This window comes from Trachemys scripta, chromosome 4 (genome assembly GCF_013100865.1).
Source record: "Trachemys scripta elegans isolate TJP31775 chromosome 4, CAS_Tse_1.0, whole genome shotgun sequence".
NCBI classification, from domain to species: Eukaryota; Metazoa; Chordata; order Testudines; family Emydidae; genus Trachemys; species Trachemys scripta.
In genome coordinates, this window is record NC_048301.1 from 22617477 (window position 1) to 22639434 (window position 21958).

A 21958-nucleotide genomic window follows, 5' to 3' on the forward strand; every position below is an offset into this window, starting at 1 on the left:
ATGGAGTCCCCATCATTGAAAACTTTTAAAAGCAAGTTGGACAAATACCTGTGAGGGATGGTCTAGGTTTACTTGGTCCTACCACCACACAGGAAGCTGAACTTGATGACATCTCAAGCCTCTTCCAGCCCTACATATCTATGATTCATTGAGCTTGTGTTGAGATTCATTGCTCTGTTGTCAGCGATCACCTTAGCAGGACCAAATAGGATTCTTCCAGAGAATTCTAAGGCACAGATTTACCCATAGTAATCATCCACTGCCTGACTTGATTCAGAGATAGTATCCAGCCACACATGTTGCCATCATAGTTCCCATTGCCGGCCTCAGAGTCCGTGGAAATATGCGAATTCTTTTTTGGACTTGGCTGGTTCATCTTTTGGTTGGATCTCTGTGGTGATTACCATCTTCACCCCCAAGTATCTCAGCTAATGGAACAGAACGAAAATCCAGAATGCCCCATAGCTCTCTACCCCATGTGTTTTGTGGAGTCTTGGAGTTTTTGTAGATGGGTTTCTTTTTAAACAGTGCTCTCTTCTGTGGCTTTGTCAGCAGCAAGGATGTCAAATCCTTATAGTCCTGTTGTTCAATATGTTATTAAAGAGGAAAAGTAGGAGTACATCCTTTAGGGAGTCCAAATTTTCCTCTCTGGAGAAAGGTAATAAGAGGTACTGTCATCTTTCCTATTTGAGGAGACCCTGGAGCTCTTCCCCACTAAGTTGGATAGGTCCAACATTATGGAGGGAGAGGGGGGAATTTGATGATAACCTAACTGATGAGGATAGACCTGCCTGCTAGGTCTTGAGTGCTGAAGAGGGCTAAGATGCTTCTGGATGTTTCCACTTGCCTCCAACAAGCCATGCAGATTGAGCCTTTCCCCCTAAGCAGAGAGAAGATCTGTGGGGTGGGGGCACTGTGGCAGAGCTACCGTCTGTGGGTCTTCTCACTGTTGGAGCAGAAAGAGGCTATGAGGTGCTCTATTTGGTCATGCAGAGGAATTGTGGAAGAAGCAAGAGAGGAAGCTTGGCAAATGGACCCCTCTTTTCTCAAAATATCAATCAGAAGAATCGAGAGGGAAGGGGGCAGGGGGAGAGAGAGAGAGAGAGAGAGAGAGAATACAGTTCAAAAATTAGTTTTAAAAATCAGGATGGTAATTGATAAGGTGGGTATGCTGTGCTGCGCTGCTACATCCAGAAGCAGACATTCTGGGATGAGGGGAAAAAGCATGTGCCCAAGTCCCATGGACAAGTCTGCGCTACATCCAGTATTTGCAGAAAAAAAGAGGTAGCCTAAATGTCTTCAATTAGGGCAGAGGTCAGATTCCAGAAATGCATTCACCTAGTGCTTTTTACACTTTTATTGAAACCCACTGAAAATCCACTCTGACACTGAGCGCACTGCCTTCATATCACAGTGCTACTTATTTCTATCTGCCACTGTTCCTTCTTGGTGGAATCTGGTATCAATACTCTGATACGCAAGAATCCACCAACCTCAACAGATTTCATTTTTACAAATAAATCCACCTAGTCTGGTAGAGCCTTGTTGGCAGCTACCTCAAGTGGGAACTTTTTGCCTCTCTAGTGAGCAGAGGTGGTGCTAGACATAAGCAGATTGAGAAATTGCTGAGAACCCCAAGCAGCTCATGGAAGCCCTCTATTATTAGTATTTTGGGGAGGGGGGGGTAAGAGATATTCCTGATTAGGGCTCCCAATGGGCTAGCACCAGCACTGCTAGTGAGTGAGGTTTGTTCAAAAGCAAGCATCCCTCCATTTTCATTTCAAAGCTTCAGATTTCTAATATATATACACACACACCACTACCTTGATATAACGCGACCCGATATAACACGAATTCGGATATAATGCTGTAAAGCAGCGCTCCGGGGGGCGGGGCGGTGCACTCCAGTGGATCAAAGCAAGTTCATTATAACGTAGTTTCACCTATAACGCGGTAAGATTTTTTTGCTCCCGAGGACAGCGTTATATCGAGGTAGAGGTGTATTTTATATACTGATTAGGTATCAAATTCTTGAAGTATATTTCTCATTCACAGGCATTTGTCTTTTTTTTTAAATAGAAAAAACAGTTGCAAGGGAAGATATCGATACCCTTTGTGTCAATTTTTTCTTCATAAGTTTGTATAGTGATTTTATCCCAGTCAATAGCTGTCATAATTGGCAATACTGGAATCCTACTTGCTAGAACAGCTGCACAATTTTTAAAGAGCTACTTTCATGGATTTCCTTAAAGTCCTTCAAACTCAATTGATGAATTTATAAATGCCACAGAAAATGTGGACTTCTGGGGATCAAAAATACACAGCAAATTCCTCAAAAATTAACCTGTCATCCTGAAAAACATATTCAAAAGCATAAGTTACTGAAGGATAGATGAACTGAAAAAGGTAACAGACAAAACAGACAGGGAAACCAGGTACAGACAAATCCATATTTGCATGGCTATTATGACTCAAAACAAGATTTAAAGAAAAAAAATGTTTAGGCCAAATATGTACTGAATGGTCTTGTGTGGGGAGAAAGAAATGAGGAGAGATCTCTGGAGTCCAGAAAGGCCTGTATAGGAAAGGAGTGTTAACTATCATGAACAGATGCAAGTCTTTATGTCCTATTGGTTACATTTAACACTACAAACTACCAAGTTAAACTGGATACAAATCCTCCTTGCTCAGGTGCACCGTGAACTGCATAAATACCTTCAACTATCCAAACACTGGTTACCTACAGGGCTAGATTAAGAACATCCAGGGTACTAAGCAACCCTCAAATGGGACCTCCATAACTTTTTATCACTGTACCCTGCCCCCAAAGTGCAGATTCATTACCACTGCAAAGAGTTGTCTGCTGGACTAGTAGGAGGCACCATCGGTGAAAAGGACAGTTACCTGTTCCCTAACTGGTGTTCTTTGAGATGTGTTGCTCCTGTCTATTCCACAGTAGGTGTACATGCTCGCCATGTGCACCGGTGCCGGAAGTTTTTCCCTTAGCAGTACCTGTAAGAGGGGAGCACTGCTGCGACCCCTGGAGTGGCGCCTCTATACCACGCTATAAGGGGAGCTGCGCACTCGGTTCCTTCTTACCAGAAAACTCCGACAGAGGGAAAGGAGGGTGGGATGTGGAATAAACCGGAGCAATACATCTCGAAGAACGCCAGTTACAGAACGGGTAACTGTCCTTTTTTCTTCCAGTGATTGCTCCTGTGTTTTCCACATTAGGTGACTCCAAGCTATATCTGATGGAGGTGGGTAGGAGTTTAAAGGTTAGCGGGATGGAGTACTGCCCTACCAAACCCAGCGTCATCCCGTGCTTGGGAGACGATTGCATAGTGCGAGGAAAAAGTGTGGACAAAGGACCACGTGGCAGACCTACATATGTCCTGGATAGGGACATGAGCTACGTAAGTGGCCGACGAGGCTTGAGCTCTCGTAGAATGTGTCTTCACAATAGGCGGCGGGGGAATCCCTGCCAAGTCGTAACACGTACATATACACGAGGTGATCCATCAGGAAAGGTGCTGGGTGAAAACTGGGTGCCCCCTTCAGATGCTCGGCCGACGCAACGAACAGTTGCGAGGATTTCCTGAATGGCCTGGTTCAGTCCAGGTAGAAGGCCAGCGCTCTATGTCCGTCTAGCTTGTGTAGGCGGCGTTCCTCGTTGGAGGAATGGGGCTTAGGACAGAATACTGGTAGGAAAATGTCCTGATCCATATGGAAGGCGGAGACCACCTTCGGGAGAAAAGTGGGGTGTGGGCAAAGCCGGACCTTATCCTTGTGGAAAGCCGTATATGGGGGTTCCGAGGTCAAGGCCCTAAGCTCCGAGACCCGACGGGCTGAGGTGATAGCCACCAAAAATGCCACTTTCCATGATAGGTGGGACCAGGAACACGTGGCCAAGGGTTCAAAGGGAGGACCCGTGAGGCGGGATAACACTAGGTTCAGATCCCATTGCGGGACCGGGGCCCTGGCGTACCAGAATGCGCAATCTAGGCCCTTTAAAAAGCGGGAGGTCATTTGATGGGAAAACACCGAGTGACCTTGCACCGGAGGGTGCTATGGAGAAGATGAGTACTACTAAGGCTACTAGAAGAGCTAACAGCAAGGCTGGAGCACAAAGTTCCGACTACCTTCACTGGCAGCAAGAAGGAACTGAGGGTGGAGGGAGAGCGCAGATCCCCTTATAGCGCGATATAGAGGCGCCACTCCAGAGGCACGTACATCTACCGTGGAATACACAGGAGCAATCACTCAAAGAAGAATTGGAACTTCCCTCCACAGACCACCATTCCTTGACTTCAGCCCAAAGAGAGGACCTAGTTGGGAGCCCTTTCACCCTTGGGGCTCTCTACAAAGATGTCACGTATGCTTTTGGCAGGCCTGGGGCAACTCGCACCATTGCTTTGGTTACACTGCTTACATTTTCAAGTAATGAGGGCTAGCAAGAGACATTACTTAAAAAACAAAAAGGTAACTTTAAGAGTGTGATATTAGCATTTGACTACAGGAGCTGGGGCCTGTGGCCAATGGTGCCAATACATTAATCCAGCCCAGCTTTCTAGCAACTACACTCTTGCACTATCATCAATATTTTGTAATGAGGATTTTATGAAAGAAGGAATCCAGCATGCTACCAAAGAGTTCTGACTGATGATGCTGGAGATAGAGATACAAACAAGGAAATGATTGGCAAATCTGCCATGCTGGTAAATAAGAGATTCAAATCCATGCAAAGAAAAGTCAGAATAAATGAAAATAAGGCAAGAACATTTTTAAAATCTTTCTTTTAATGGATTCTACTGAATTTTCAACGGAAATGAGTTCAGGAAATCTTGACAGTAACAGGCTAAGAGTACTTTCTCTTAAGTAAGCATTTGGTAAGGCAGCTGAACTGAAAAGGACTTGGAATCCAAACTCAGTTTTGCTTAGACCTAAAATCTTCAGTACAATTGAATATTTCTTGTGGCTGGCTGGAAAAATGTAAAACTACATGGGTTTTGTTTTTATTTTAAATACTTTGCCTATAATTTAAAAAAAAAATAGTGCTAAAGTAAGAAATGACAATTTAAAATAAGCTGATTTGATCAGTTTTCTACATGAAGCTTCCATAGTTGCCAACTTTCATCGAGAGACATCACAAGAACATAAATACGTAAGAACAGCCATACCTGGTCAAACTAAAGGCCCATCTAGCCCAGTATCCTGTCTTCCGACAGTGGCCAGTACCAGGTGCCGCAGAGGGAATGAACAGAATCATCAAGAGATCAATCCCGTCGCCCATTCCCAGCTTCTGACAGAGGGTAGGGACACCATCCCTGCCAATACTGGCTAATAGCCTATCCTCCATGAATTTATCAAGTTCATTTTTGGACCCTGTTATAGTCTTGGTCTTCACAACATTCTCTGGCAAAGAGTTGCACAGGTTGACTGTGCACTGTGTTAAGAAATACTTCCTTTTGTTTGTTTTAAACTTGCTGCCTATTAATTTCATTTGGTGATCCCTAGTTCTTTTATGAGTAAATAACGCTTCCTTATTTACTTTCTCCACACCGGTCATGATTTTATAGACCTCGATCATATCCCATTTTAGTCGTCTCTTTTCCAAGCTGAAAAGTCCTAATCTTATTAATCTCTCCTCACACGGAAGCTGTTCTATACACCTAATCATTTTTGTTACCCTTTTCTGAACCTTTTCCACTTCCAATATATATTTTTGAGATGGGGCAACCACATCTGCACGCAGTATTCAAGATGTGGGCATACCATGAATTTAGAGAGGCAACATGGTATTTTCTGTCTTATCTATCCCTTTCTTAATGATTCCCAACACTGTTAGCTTTTTTGACTCTCCGTGCATGCTGAGTGGATGTTGTCAGAGAACTATCCACAATGACTCCAAGATCTCTTTCTTGAGTGATAACAGCTAATTTAGACCCCATCATTTTATATGTTTAGTTGGGATTATGTTTTCCAATATCCATTACTTTGCATTTATCAACATGGAATTTCATCTGCCATTTTGTTGCTTTAACAAGCTTATCAGATAAGCTCATTCAAGGTTTTATTAGTGAAATTTATTCAATAGGAGAGTTAAAATACATACATTATCGGTGATATTTTAAATCAACGTTCAGAACAATTGAGTTAGGCAGTAACTTATCAGTGATGAAGAATTTATCAGACACACTAATTCTTCCACACAACACAAGATATTCATTTGTTGCTGCTTAATGTGCTTGGTATAAGAGAGACCTTGTGCGCCACTCTGTATACACCATTTTTGTTCTAACATTATTTCATTGCTGAGAGACTAGAAGAACAACAATTATTATATACCAAGTTAATACAATATGGATTACATGCAAAGGATAGTGTTTCAGTTGTTCCCCACAGCAACTGTATTTACTAATGTTAATGGGTTAGATTTTAATTATTCCATGGTGCAATATTTTTTTCCCATTTAACATCTATCACTGCCTTAGGGAAGCAAATATTTTATTATACCGCTGTTTGTTTAAATATGTGCAGTGGAACATGGTATAACACTGGTATTTTAACAAGTTCTTTAACCAACAAGCAATTTTATTACCCTGCAACTGAATATAATTTGGATACCAAATTACTAAACTTCACACGGAGAAGATACTGCCAAGTACTGGAGCACCAAAATACTGCATCTACATTCTTCAGTTGATCTGTCACCCAAACCTACCCTCTCCTAATATTAAACAAGTATTTTTTTTGTTGATTTCTCTAATAGCGTTTGCGTTAGTTGACATATCCAACTGCTTAGAAGAGAAAAGATAGTTCCTGGAAAAAACAAAAAGACATTTGACTCACAAACTCCACTCACAGGATTGCTCATAGTCCCATTCATTTCACTTATACTTTGGTGAAAAGGTTTTTGTTTTTGTTGGTTTGTTTTTTGTTTTTTAAAAAAGGGGAACAGTTATCAAGACATTGATATCAAGGTCAGTTTTACCTCCCCAAAACCAAATTCCACCCATTTTCCTCCATTGTTTCAAACAGGAGTAATGTTTCCTTTAGCATACAGGGGGGAACATCTTGTCAGGTATTTATTAAAAAAAGAATTAAAAATTAAAAAGTAATTTCACTTTGAGTATTGTAGTTAATGTAATACATCTTGTTATATTTCAGAACACTGCACAAGCTCCCTCAGTTCCTGGGCACTCCAGAAATCCTCAAGTTTTCCACTTGTTTCATTTTCAGATCATCCACTTTATCAAGGAACATTTTATTGTCTTTAATTGCTACAACGGTGGTCTCAGTTTTCAAGGTTCTTTTTGGCAGTATCAGCATCTTTGTCAGACTTAATTTTTACTGAAGATGAAAACTACCAGAACTAACTTATTTGCTATCCAGTCATTTATAAATCCAAGTCACTGAATGCTGGTTTAACTCATTATGTGTTTCCCTATCCCAGTCTTGGCTATGAGGCAGACAAGTTGAGGCACCATCCCACAGCTCTTCACTTCCAAAGTCTTTGACCAAAGTGGACTTGGATTTTGGCATATACCTAGAATCTCAGACTAAAAAGAAAAACAAAGTTGTCTTCAACTCAAAAAAACAATATCCTTACAGACTCACACATGCTCAGTTTTAATGTGATTTTTAAAATTTATGCTATTAGCATAAAAAAGTAACAAATCAAATGACAGTTCTCTTCACCAAAACTCAAGACAGGACTGATCAGCATGCACAGCAAGATCTTCAGCAAAAATGAGATAAAACAGACTCCAATCAGTCGTTTCACATGCAGTTATTTGACATCAAGAAAACTGCACCGTCATATGCTCAGCACTCCAAAGTTAGTCTGTATTTGCAGACACTAAAAGACTAATCAAAAGTAGGCTTCACAGCAAAGTCCATGGGCACATCTTTCAACTTGTTAACTTATTTCATCCTACCTTGATACGGACCTTTATGTGAAAGCCGGATCCATTTTTTTCAAAGCCAGAAGTCCAATTTTGAGAGGTAAGTAACACTTCTAGGAATAAACTGTGAACTGTATTTGAAAATAAAAGCTGAATCACAATTGGCTTTTCTAAGCTTAGTACTGGCGAAGGCCACCTTAGGCTATGTCAACACTGCGCTGCAGAGCAAACTAAGGTGGTGTGAATTGCAGAGCACACCACAGTGTTGCAATCTAACTGTCCCATGTGAGTGCTGCTGGCATGAACTAAAAGGTATCTAGTTCACGTGAAGTATGTATCTTTTAGTTCGCAGCAGCAGAATCCACCTGGGGCAGTTAGATTGCAACATTTTGGTGAGCTCTGCAATTCATAGCATCATAGTCTGCTCTGTCGCTCAGTGTAGACAACCTCTTTGTTAAAAGAGTAACATATTATGAGAGTCTCTTAAGACCTGAAACAACTTTCCGTCCTGCTTTAAAGAAGAAAACACATACTGACATAAAATGTCTTTTTGAACCAGTACATCGTCATGATGGAAACAGACTAGATAGGTTACTACCTATGCAAGACCACCACACATTGATCAAGAGATCCTGCAACACTCTAGAACAAGGCAAATAAAGAACACTCTTTTTTATTTTGTCAATTTAGGAAACACCCTTGTGATTCTCTTTAGTTTACACAGAAAATTCACTGAAAAGTTAGACTTGGTAAAGAACCCTACTTGACAGGGTATAAAATTTTATCTCCCATTCAGTAAAAAAAAAAAAAAAAAAAAAAAAAAGTTATCAAAGTAAGGTATTTAAGAGTTCTTATCTGCTCCCTAAGTAGTGTAGGGAATCAGACCATCCTGCACACTTCCAACAGTTCCCTACTCTCAGTACAACATGTCTATGTTTAAATAGTACACTTCCAGACTAAACTTGTTTGTCCCACTAAATGGCACATACTGATTTAAGCACTTCCACCTGTCTAGGCAATCAAAAAATCCCCTGTTGAATTTGAACTCAATCTGCATAGTCTGTAATAGAACTGCAAGTGGGCACTGTAGAAACACATGCCTTAGTAAGATTAAGCTATGCTAGGGAAAACAGACATACTGTAGTACAAAATCCTTTTAACGAGTTCATTTATTTTGGCTTCTTAAATTAAATCTTAATTTACTTTCTTACTCATGTTAATGTTATTACAGTATTTGAACAAAGGTGAGATAGGGGCATCTATTTTTTTAAAATATGTGTACCGTTTATAAAATGCCAGAGTTCTGACAGCAGTTTTATTTCAATTTATGTCCCTTATTATCTTGGCCACTTCATTCTCCTTTCTTATCTAGTCCAGCAACCAGGAAAGTGCTAGAACAATGCTGTCCCATAGGTGCCAAGATTTACATACATTGCTCTGATCTGGGATGGGAAAAGTATGCTCTTCTCAATAGAATGCAAAAAGGAGAGTAACCAATTACTGATTTTAAAAGTATAGATTACAGGAGACTATTTCTGCAGAAATATGGAAAAGCGTAAGTTTGATCCCCTAGTGACTTCAAAACAAAGACTAAATTCACATAACTTATGACAGTTTCATATTTCTTTCTATTTCAGCTGCGTGAGACAAGAGTCTTAGTTTTAGTGCAAAGGGGAAAAACAAAAAAACAGGCATATAAACTGAGTTAATTCTAAATAATTCACATCAAAATTAATGTTTTAATTGCTGAATCTAACTTTTTTTTTTTTTTTTTTTTTTTAAACTTTTGAGTTGATCTGAATGACTTTTGTCTACCTTATATTTTGGGCCCGAACAAATTCACGGTCCATTTTGGTCAATTTCACCGTCATAGGATTTTAAAAATTGTAAAGTTAATTATTTTAGCTATTTAAATCTGAAATATCATGGTGGTGTAACTGTAGGAATCTTGACCCAAAAAGGAGTTTTAGGATGGTTGCAAGGTTATTGTAAGGTGGGTTGCGGTACTGTTACCCTTACTTCTGCACTGCTTCTGGCGGCTGCGCTGCCTTCAGAGCTGGGCAGCTGGAGAGCAGTGGCTGCTGGCCGGGAGCCCAACTCTGAAGGCAGAGTCACCACCAGCAGAAGTGCAGAAGGATGTCATAGCATGGTATTGCCATCCTTACTTCTGCCTGCAGAGCTGGGCCCTCAGTCAGCAGCTGCCACTCTCTGGCCACCCAGCTCTGAAGGCGGCAGCGCAGAAGTAAGGGTGGCATGGTATGGCATTGCCACCTTTATTTCTACGCTGCTGCTGGCGGGGCGCTACCGTCAGAGCTGGGCACCTGGCTGACAGCCACCGCTCTCCACCGCTTAGTTCTGAAGGCAATGCAGAAGTAAGGTGGGTGAGGAGGTTGTCTCACAGCGGGCGAGTGAGGAGGGTCTCATGGTGGGTGGGTGAACAGGCGAGCAGCAGGCGAGAAGGGGTCTGGTGGCGGACAGGGGGGGTCTTGTGGCGGGAGGGGATGAGGAAGGACTGGGGGGGGTCGTGGCGGGATGTGGTGAGCGGGTGGGGCGAGAGGCAGAGCAGGGTTGAGTGTGGGCAGGCCCTGGGCAGAAGAGGCAGGACAGGGAGCTAGCCTCCCCCAAGGGAAGCTTCACCTGCTGCCCATGTCTCCACACCACCTAAACCAAAAAATATATATAGCTTTTTACAGCCAGAGTCCAATGTGCAAAGAACAAGCATGTAATACATAACATACGAAGATCCTCCATCAAAATTCTCATTATTTTAAGGGGAAAAAAGGCTATTTAAATTGTTTTCTCAAAACTCAATGCGACAAGACAGTAGGATTATGAAGACGGGGGGGGGGGGAGAGAGAGAAATCCTAACATTTTAAAATAATCTTGTACACTGTTACTACCACCTTAAGCTGTACACATGCCCGTGCACTCTTGATCAGAGGCTGCAAATTAGTGCTCACAGACCCACACCTGTGCAGAACACCTGAAGTGCCAAACAATGGGATATAAGCAGGCACGAGCCTGCCACCACTTAGATCCTTCTCAACCATGAAGCCAGAGACTCCACAACAGAGGGGAAGAAGGGCGGGAGGCAGAGCACCCAAAGCGACAAAAACATTTTGAAGAACTCAAGTTACTCTACACCACAAATTTACATCAGTATAACTACGTTGCTCAGGGATGTGAAAAAAATCCACACCCCTGAGCAACAGTTATACTGACCCAACCTCCAGCGTAGACAGTGTTTCTCCCATCGACATAGCTACCGCCTCTTGTGGAAGTGAATTAACTATGCCAATGGGAGAAACTCCCTTGTCAGTGTAGTAGCATCTTCACTGAAGTACTACAGCGGTGCAGCTGCGCCACTGCAGCGTTTTAAGAATAGATCTGCCCCTAAGCACCCTATGGGTGCTCCACTGCAGGAGACTCCCAAGCATTCATTCAAAGAGGAGGTGGGTGCTGGGGTGGTAAAATCAATAACTGTTCAGACACTGCATCACCAAAGGCAGTGTCATCTCTGAATCAGGTAAGAGGTAAATACATAAATAGCAGACCAAGTCACAGTCCTGCAAATTTCTGCTATGAAAAAGTCATTTAGTAGAGCCATAGACATGGATAAAGCTCTAGTGGAGTGTGCTGTCACTCTGGGGGGTGGGAGGGCTGTACCCCTGTTATTTCAAAACAGGTCAACCTGAAACTCACTTAGACAAATGCTGCATAGGAATAGGTTGGCCCTTCAAATGATTCAAATAGCCTACAAGAGGCCCTGAAGGATTTAGTCCTGTCTAAATAGAAGGTAAGCGCCCATCTAACATATAGTGAATGAAAACTTGATTCCTCTCCAGAGGTTTTGGGTAGAATACAGGAAGGAGAATCTCTTGGCTTTTGTAGTAGTCCCATGAGACCTTAGGGAGAAAAATGGGGATGAAGGTGTAGTACGACTTTGTCCCTGGAAAAAGTGGTATATGGTGAGTCAGCCATGACTGCCCCTCAGCGTTCCCATTCTTGCTGAAGTAATGGAGACCAGGATCAAAGTTTTAGAGGAGAGATAGACAAGAGAGCAGGTGGCCATTACTTTGAAGGGGGGCGTTCCTAAGAGCATTAAGAACCAGGTTGAGATCCAACTCGGGGGCTGAGTCCCAGACAGGCAGATACAGAACCCCTGGATGGGTAAGTTGAAAACTAGCATAGCAACCAAATGTACCCTAAAATAGACCTCACTGACAGACCTCTCACTTTTAATTCCAGCAGACAGTCCAGTATCTCAGAAAGCAGAATTTCTAAGGCTTAGGAAGATGGAAGAGAGCACCAAGAGTGAAAGTGTTTCCACTTCCAGAGGTAAGTCTTGCAGGTACAGTACTGGCTTTCTACAAAATAACTGATTGAACTGCATTCAAATATGTCAATTCCATGGTTGAGAGCCATTCAAGAGTCATGCCATGAGGTTTAGAGAGGACAGGATGGGGTGGACAAAAGACCTAAAGGTCTGTATCAATAGGTCCTCTGTGGTAGGAAGTCACAGGTGTGCCACCTCTGAGGTGGATGAGATTTGAGTACCATACCTGTCTTGACCAAGCTATGGTGCTATGAGACTAGCTCCCACTCTTTCCGTGCATAGCTTGAGAAGAGTCTTGAGGAATAATGGTACTGGTGGGTATGCATAAAGCAAAACATGAGGTCATGGAGTTATCACCAGAGAATTTAAACTGTAACTGCCCCAGTAGTGAAAAAGGCGACATTTGAATTGTCCAGGGTGGCAAAGAGATCTATTTGCGATAGACCCCAACTCTGGCAGATGCTGTGAAAGAGTCTTTGAGCTCCCATCCATGGTCTTGCCAGACATGTCCGCTCAGGAAGCGTGCAATGGTATTCTGAAGGAAGATAGATCACTGATATGTCTTTTCAATAGGAAGTACACCAGTTCTCCAGAGTCTTCGTGACTCTGCACTTAAGATGTAATGTAATACATTGCTGCCCTGTTGTCTAGCAATACTCTGAGTGGCCCTGTACGTCATGAAAGAAGTACTGGCGAGCATATTGAACTTCTCTCAGCTCCAGAACGTTGATGTGATGCACTGATTCTTGCAGAGACCATTTGCCCTGAACTATATCTCCCTGCAAGTGAACGCCCCATCCTAACAGAGAAGCATCTGTTGTGAGGATCTTTGATGGTGTGGGATGCGAGAATGGGGTTTCCACACTGACCTTCTGTGGATTCTTCCACCACATAAGGGAATCCAACACGTTTTGATGCACTGTGACCCATTTGGAGGGGTTGTGTTTGTTTGATATGTATACTACTCTTAACCATGTCTGGAGACATCGGAAGTGTAGTCTCATGTAGGGAGTCTCAAATGTGGAGGCCAACATGTGACCCAATTGCTGAAGACAAATCCACATGGTTGTTTGTGAGCTGAACTTCAGTGCTGAGATTAGGCCAGATAGGGTGGAAAAATCTCTCTGGGTAAGTAGGTTCTTGCTGTTATGGAGTAGAAAATGGCTCCTATGAAGTTTATCTTTTGTATTGAGTTAGTATAGATTTTATGTATCAGAGGGGTAGCTGTGTTAGTCTATAAGGTGCCACAGGACTCTTTGTTGCTTTTTACAGATCCAGACTAATAGACATATTGGAGCATAAGCTTTCGTGGGTGAATACCCACTTCGTCGGACCAAGTACTACTAAATCATCTTTTTGTGCAGGCACAGATTCCCAGTGATTGTAGCATAGGCCTGGAATCCTTGAGAGTAGTCTGTATGCTCACTAAAGAGCTTGGCTCATTCACAGGAGAGATCCCTGACCATGGACTATATTTCTCTCAGATGATCTGTGCCCCCGTCGAGGATTGCACGCAATTTTTTAGGGTAAACTTCCGGGAAGGCATGCCCCATCCCCCAGCTAAGTAGCCGATGGGACTAACAAAACTCTAACAACTGCTAAGGGCTAACTCAACTACTAATTATGTACACTAACTTTACAAGAACTCTAATTCATATGAACAAAGCTTAAACAATGCTAGTAAGAGCAGCGAACATTCCGTGCACCATCACTGGCGGAAGAAGGAACTAACTTCCGGCGGAAGTAAGAACTAACCAGAAGCTGCCAGAGTCGCTCCCCTATGCATACTGCTCAGGGAAAAACTTCTGGCACAGGTGCATGTGGCGAGCACACACACCTAATGTGGAATCGACATGAGCAAGCACTCGAAGAACTGCGCAGTTGAAGCGCTGTAAAAAACACCCCAATGAGAGACGTACAGCTTTCTGTACCGGGGGTACAGAGCCACGGTGCCAGTGTAGACACCCTGGCCCATTATAGCGCTACGACTGATCTCTGGGAGGTGTCCCACAATGCCTGTTCTCACCAATCTGGTCATCAATTTTAATTCTATTGCCCTGCCCTTAGGTGACCAACTGTGAGCCCCACCCTTAATTTCCTTGGGAATCTTGAAAGTCCCCATCCTGTTTGCTTGGGGATGCATGCAGTGGTCTCAGCGCATCTTTCCAAGTGACGGCTCGCCTGCTCCACAAACCAGGCGATCCCCCACTTGGAGCAATGCTAAGCTGCTGGACCTCATCAGCATTTGGGAAGAGGAGGCTGTCCAGTCCCAACTGCGCTCCAGCTGTAGGAATTATGATACCTACGTACAGATTTCATGACACAACAGAAAGGGGCCATGACCAGGACACACTGTAATGCAGGGTCAAAGTGAAGGAGCTACAGAAGACCTACCACAAGGTGCAGGAGGCAAACCACCGCTCCGGTGCTGCACCCACGAGCTGCCAGTTCTACAAAAAGCTGGACGCGCTATTCGGTGGTGACCCCACCTCCACTGCGAAGGCCACTGTGGATATTTCGGTGGCACACTTGCCAGTCAAGAGTAGACCGAGCCAGGAGGAGGAAATCTGGGATGAGGATGCGAAGGGGGAGGGAGACCCAGAGGACAACTTGAGATCAGAGATGCATGCAGACAGGAGCTCTTCTCTACCCCGGAGGAGACTAGACAGTCACAGCTGTCGGAGCTTGGCAAAGAACAAACAGGAGGAGGCCCCTGGTAAGTAGCTTTGATTTTGGGAATCGCTGAAGCGAGTTGTTGGGGGCAGGAGGGTTGCAGAAAGTAGGCTGATGTCTGTATGATGCGCGTACCACCACATGCCTAGTTTGAGCAGCGGAATAGGCTGTTAATTGATTCCCTTACTTCATGGGAATCTGCCTCAGAGACCTCCATGAAACTCTCATGGAGATACTGGACAATCTGCTGCCGCAGGTTCTTTGGAAGAGCTGCTTTGTTTCTTGGCCCATTAAAGGTAACTTTCCCGCGCCACTCTGCCATCACGGGGTGGTGGGATCATTGCTGTACACAGGCAAGCCACATAAGGGCCAGGGTGGAAGCCGCAGTCTTGGAGAAAACCATCTCTTGATTCCCTGCTCACCCTCAGCAGCAAGATATCTTTCATAATGAATACAGCCTGTGGAAAATGTGGGGAGGAATGATTATAAGCCCTCCCCCCCACCAGCACTGGCTCTCCCCAAGAGCCACGTGCCCAGTGTACAGTATGGTCCTGGAACACTGATTTCTCCTGCCCCTGTGGTTACTCACCATTTTGGGGGTCTTCTGGCTCATGTGTGTTGCCTGGGGTCAGCCAGTTAGTGACAGATATGTGAATAGTGAATGTGTTTTAAATCACTGAATCAGTGGTCTGTATGTTGCAAACAATACTGCTTTTGTAAAATTTTGCATTTTGGCTTCACAGATACGACCTTGGGAGCCCTGCCTCCCTCTTTGGCATCACTGGCTGAACGGCTGCTCAGAATTAGAAAGCAGCCACGAAGAACTAAAGAGGACTTTCTGCATAATGTCATGATCCACTTCATGACCCAAAAACAAGAACTGAAGGAGTGGCGGGACAGCGAGAAGAGAGACCAAAAGGAAAATGCGGCGCGCCAGAACGAAACCACGAAGCAGCTCTTAAACATTATGGAGTGCCAAGCGGACATGCTCCAGGCGCTACTAACACTGCAAACCGAGCAGCTCCACACTCGCCCTCCCCTGCAGCTGTTGTCACAAAACTCTTTCCCATGCGCCCTCCAGACACTGCCAATAGACTCCTATCAACCTCCTGGCTCCAGTCTGTACCCGCTGCATTCCAGTCCTTCCCCATCACAGTCCAATCCTGTGGACTCCCAGTACCCACTGCACTGTACTCCAAAGGAGAAGGCTGGATAGAATACCTGGACATACACAAATCTTTAACCGCCCCAGAACCCCACCTCGTCTTGGGACCCTCTCTTCCTCTATCCCCCTCAGTGTTGATGTGGTTTTTTGTTTGTCTCTCTCCTCCAGCTGTTTTTTAATACAAGAATTATTTTAGTTTGAAAGCAATCTTTATTCTATTAATTGAAAGCAACAGAGTCCTGCAAAGCAACAGGCAATTTTCTTAAACCTTCATAGTGAATTGTCTGCACCAATCACGGTTACCATCTAGCATTACAAGCACTGCAACAAATATTAGAATCATAGAGTTATAGACTTTAAGGTCAGAAAAGACCATTATGATCATCTAGTCTGACCTCCTGCACAACACAGGCCACAGAATCTCACCCACCCACTCCTGTAATAAACCCCTAACCTATGTCTGAGCTACTGAAGTCCTCAAATCATGGTTTAAAGATCTCAAGGTGCAGAGAATTCTCCAGCAAGTGACCCCTGCCCCACTCTGCAAAGGAAGGCAAAAAAAACCCCAGGGCCTCTGCCAATCTGCCCCGGAGGAAAATTCCTTCCTCTGACCCCAAATATGGTTATCAGCTAAACCCTGAACATGTAGGCAAGACTCACCAGCCAGACACCCAGGAAAGAATTCTCTGTAGTAACTCAGATCCCACCCCATCTAACATCCCATCACAGGCCATTGGGCATATTTACCACTAATAGTCAAAGATCAATTAATTGCCAAAATTAGGCTATCCCATCATACCATCCCCTCCATAAACCTATCAAGCTTAGTGGCTTTCAGCTTCAAATTGCTGCCTGAAGGCATCCCTGATCCTTATGGCCCCGCGCTGCGCCCCTCTAATAGCCCTGGTCTCTGGCTGTTCAAATTCAGCCTCCAGGCACTGAGCCTCAGCGGTCCAGCCCTGAGCGAAGCATTCACCCTTCCCAAATATTATGGAGCATACAGCACACGGCTATAAGCATAGAAATATTATCATCAACCAGGTCCAGCCTCCCATATAGGCAGTGCCAGCGGGCCTTTAAACGGCCAAAAGCACACTCAACAGTCATTCTGCACTTGCTCAGCCTGTTGAACCACTCCTTGCTGCTGTCAAGGTGCCCCAGGCAGGGTCTCCCAGGATCACAATGGGCATTTCAACTTCCCCTACAGTGATCTTCTGGTCTGGGAAGAAAGTCCCTGCTTGCAGCTTCCTGAACAGACCAGTGTTCCGAAAGATGTGTGCATCATACAACTTTCCAGACCAGCCTGCGTTAATGTCCATGAAACGCTCGCGGTGATCCACAAGCACCTGGAAAACCATAGAGAAATACCCTTTCCAATTAATATACTCGGTAGCTAGGTGGTCTGGTGCCAGAATGGAAATATGTTTGCCATCTATCGCACTTCCACAGTTAGGGAAGCCCATTTGTGCAAAGCCATCCACAATGTCACACATGTTGCCCAGAGTCACAGACTTTCAGAGCAGGATGCAATTAATGGCTCTGCACACTTCCGTCAAGACGAGTCCAACGGTCAACTTTCCCACTCTGAACTGGTTAACGACCAATTGGTAGCAGCCTGGAGTAGCCAGCTTCCACAGTGCAATCACCACGCACTTCTCCAACGGCAGGTCAGCTCTTATTCTCGTGTCCTTGTGCTGCAGGGCTGGGGCGAGCTCATCACACAGGCCCATGAACGTGGCTTTCCTCATCCAAAAGTTCTACAGCCACTGCTCGTCATCCCAGACATGCATGATGATGTGATCCCACCACTCAGTGCTTGTTTCCTGAGCCCAAAAGCGGCATTCCATTGTGGTCAGCACCTCCATGAATGCCACAAGCTATCTTGTGTCATAGCTACTATGCATGGTGAGATCAACGTCAAACTCCTCTTGCCTTTGTAGTTTAAGGAATAACTCCACGGCCACTCGTGAGGTGTTAGTGAGAGCAGGCAACATATTGGTCAACAGTGTGGCTCCATTCCTGCAGACCAAAGAGAAAGAGCACGCAGTACACAAACCATTGAAAGATGGCGCCAAATGCAGATGGAAGCACAGGGATTGCTGGGATGCGAAGCAAGGCATCACAGGGCATTGGGACAGGACCCAGGAAACCCCCTCAATCCCCTCCACCTTCCCACAACTCTTAGCGGCAGAAGAGGAAGAGATGCTCTGTGAGATAGCTGCCCAGAGTGCACTGCTCCGAATACTGCTGCACATGCGAACATGCTATTGCGCAGGTAGCTGACCGTGTGAACACACAACAGCGTTTTCCCTTCAGCGCTCTCTGAGCGGTGCTGTACCTGCTGGTGCTGTAACTCTGCAGTGTAGACATACCCTGATACAGCTTAGAGAAAAAAACAAAGGTGAATAGCTTGGTTGATATGATATTCAGAGGACCCCTTTGGTGAGTGGTGCACAAACTTTTCCAAGTACATCTCCTCTTACCATTAACGGAATTTGTCCATTTCCCCCCTCCCCCTGTTTACTGAACAGTGAAGGCTTCCTCAGCAGTGCAGTTGGGCTGAAGGCAAACCTGGGGCAAAACTGGGGATGATGGGGTGCTAGGGCTAGAGGCAGAGCTGGGCCTGGGGTCTGAACGGGGCTGGGGGCAGAACAGAGCAGGAATCATGGCACTCCCTCCCCGTCCCCATGGGGGCTGGTCCAGGCATGGAGGCAGAGCAGGACTGGGGGCTGAATGGGGCTGGGGGAGGAGCAAGCCTAGGGCCAGAGCAGGGTGCTCCCTCCCCACCACCAATGGGGGCTGCCCAGGCTCCACCGTGTACAACCCTGAACATTCATCCACATCCCCCAGGGGCGGAGGGGGCATGCCCCACAGTTTGGGGACCACTGCCTTAGGGAAGCATTTTGGAGGAGGTCTTAAATATACCTTCTCCTTGGAAAACGAAGTAAAGGGAGAGCCTTTATTTCTTCAACTCTTTGAGCAGAAGTGATAGCCCACAAGAAGGCCATCTTCATACACAAATGTAGCAGCAAGCATGTAGCTAATGGTTTAATGGGTCATTTCATAAGATGGTAAAGAACCAGGTTGAGATCCCAAAGCAGTGTAGAGGCTCTAAATTAGAGAGAAAAGATTCAGAAGTCCTTTCAGGAATCTCACTGTGGTCGAATGAGCAAATACTGAGAAACCTTTCCTGGCACATGGAAAGCTGCTACTGCCGCTAAATGAACTCTGATGGAACTCTTAGAAAGGCTTGAATTTTTCAATTCCAACAGGTAATCCAAGATTGAGGAAAGGGACAACGGAATAGGAGAAAGATGACACCAGTTACACCAAAGGTTATATCCTCTCCATATCTGAAGGTAAATATGTCTAGTAGATTCTTTTCCGCTATTTAACAGTATATTTTGTACTTCTGATTAATACACAATCTCTAGATCTAAGACCATTGAGGAACCAAGCTTGTAGTTGCAGGATATTCAGGTTGGGGGTGGGGGGGGGGGGGAAGTGTCTGACATATTCAGAGACAACCGTCAAGGTTTGATCAGGAGTTGCCACAGAAGTGGCAGAGGACAAGAAGGGAGTTTGATAAGGTAAGGAAATCAAACCTGTCTTGGCCAAGTTGGTGCAATCAAAATGACTTCTGTTTGGTCCTGTCTGATCTTGACAAGTACCTTTAAGAGCAATGGAATTTGTAGGATATGCATAAAAAAAGACTTTGTCCATGTAACGAGGAAAGCATCTCCTAGAGATTGAGGACCATGCTGCCCTCTGGAATAAAATTTCCTGCATTTTCTGTTGGCTGACGTGGCTAAAAGGTTGACCTCTGGAAATTTCCAAGCTAGAAATGTTTGTTGATGACTCAAGAGTCCAACGTCCCTTCATAATTTATGGAGAAATGTCTCCACAGGTTGTCCACTATGGTGTTTTTGTATACCTGAGAGGTTAGAAGCCGAGACAACTATCCAATTGGCTATGCACCAATTACAAAGCGTTAATCACTTTGGTGCGGCACAAGGCAGAATGCGCTCTGCCCTGACAACTGATATAATACATGCACGCTATGTTGTCTGTCATGATCATGATGGATTTATTTTTGAGTAAGGGAAGAAAGTGCGGGCAAGCATTTCGTCTGCCCTTCATTCCAACAGATAGATATGCAATTGCTGTTCCTGCTGTGGCCATTTGCCTTAGACTGTGAGAGGACCCAAACATGCTCTCCCCCACAAGAGAAGTGTCCAGTGTTAATATGACTGTAAGAGGATACTGTTTAAAACAGGATTCCTGCACAAACTTTGGATGCATCCATCAGGTGAGTGACTGTCGGATTTGACTGGATACAGATACCTGCTTGTTGACACTAGTTGTTGGGTACATAAACAGTCCTGACCCACCCCTGGAGACACTGAAGAGGCAACCTTACTTTTTGTGTGATAAAAATGCAAGCTGCCACGTGTCCCAGCGGTGGCAGATATGTCATTGCTGGAACCTGAAGGCCGAGTTGCACTCTCTGTATAGAATTCTTTAGAGTGAAGAAACTGTGGAAAGGGAGATAAGCTCTGCCCATTACAGAATGCAGAAGCGCTCCAATAAAGACAATTTGTTTCATAAGGGTCAAAAACAATTTCGAGATTTATCTGTAGGCCCAGACTTCAGAATAGTGAAGTAGCTGTTCGAACTGCCAACCATACCTCCTATTACAATCATAGAATATCAGGGTTGGAAGGGACCTCAGGAGGTCATCTAGTCCAACCCCCTGCTCAAAGGAGGACCAATCCCCAGACAGATTTTTGCCCCATATCCCTAAATGGCCCCCTCAAGGATTGAACTCACAACCCTGGGTTTAGCCAGGCCAATGCTCAAACCACTGAGCTATCCCTCCCCCCCATTACGATTGACTCTTGAGGAGTCTGTCATCAAGGTAGGGAAAGGCAGTTACTCCTAGACAACAGAAGTAGGCAGCTAAGACCACCATGATTTCTGAGAACACCTTTGGGGCGGATGACAGGTTGAAATGTAGGACTCGGTACTGGTAATGATTGTGATTGAAAGTGAAACGAAGAAATCTTCTGTGAGAAGAATTAATCACTGTGTGGAAATAGGCATCTTTGAGGGTCGCAAACAAGTCCCCTAATTCCAGGGAAGGAATTACAGCTGCAAAGGGCATTATTCTGAATGTGAGATATCTGAAATGCTTGTTCAATTTTCTGAGATCTAGTACCAGGCTTCAACCCCATTTTTGATGAGGGATAATCAGCAAATATTTAACTAGAATGCTTTTCCACTACGCTGAAGTGGGACTGGCTCTATGACCCTGAGACCTAGGAGTGATGAGATCCCATTTCAGCAATTGCTCGTGAGAGGAGTCCCTGAAGAGGGAAAGGAAAGGGATTGAAAGGACAGGAAGAAAGCAAATTGAAGAGTATAATCCAAAGTAACAGCCCCCAGTAGCCATTTGTCTGATGTTATAGCCTCCCATACTTGATGAAAGAGTGAGACATTGTCCAAATTGAGCAAGTTTCTGGTCCTTATAATAAAGAATGGCTTCTTGAGTATGCTGCCTGCCCCTCTCATTGACTGTGTCCACAACCAGAGATTTGGTGCTGGATGAGAAAATAAAGACTCAGAATCCCTAGCCAGGACATAGCTTTTTTGTTGTTGTTATGTTTGTTTGTAAATCCACCTTCTTGCATGTGTGCGAGGCCATTGCTGGAGTTTGCCAGATGGACTTGGCTGACTTCAGGAAGGCATCATTAATTGGCAGGAACACGCATGTTAAGGTGTGCAATATGTTCAAGAGCTTGTCATGGGGATCCTGGACTTCTTTCAGGGAAATTTGCAAGGTGTCAGCAACCTGGCTCCTCAGCACCTGGAACTACC

General features: G+C 44.6%; 1 protein-coding gene across 3 annotated transcripts in view; it reads right to left on the reverse strand.

The window, feature by feature from the left end:
- The window catches only part of PPP2R5C (protein phosphatase 2 regulatory subunit B'gamma), a 182818-nt gene that overhangs the window by 122054 nt on the left and 38806 nt on the right, over positions 1-21958 (reverse strand). The window contains exon 1 of one of the 3 annotated variants that reach the window (XM_034767957.1): positions 7941-7958. The exons of the other annotated variants lie outside the window; for them this stretch is intronic. The gene's annotated coding sequence lies outside the window, so the exon portion shown is untranslated. Of the gene's footprint in view, positions 1-7940; positions 7959-21958 lie in introns of those variants that run through there. 3 annotated transcript variants of the gene reach the window in all.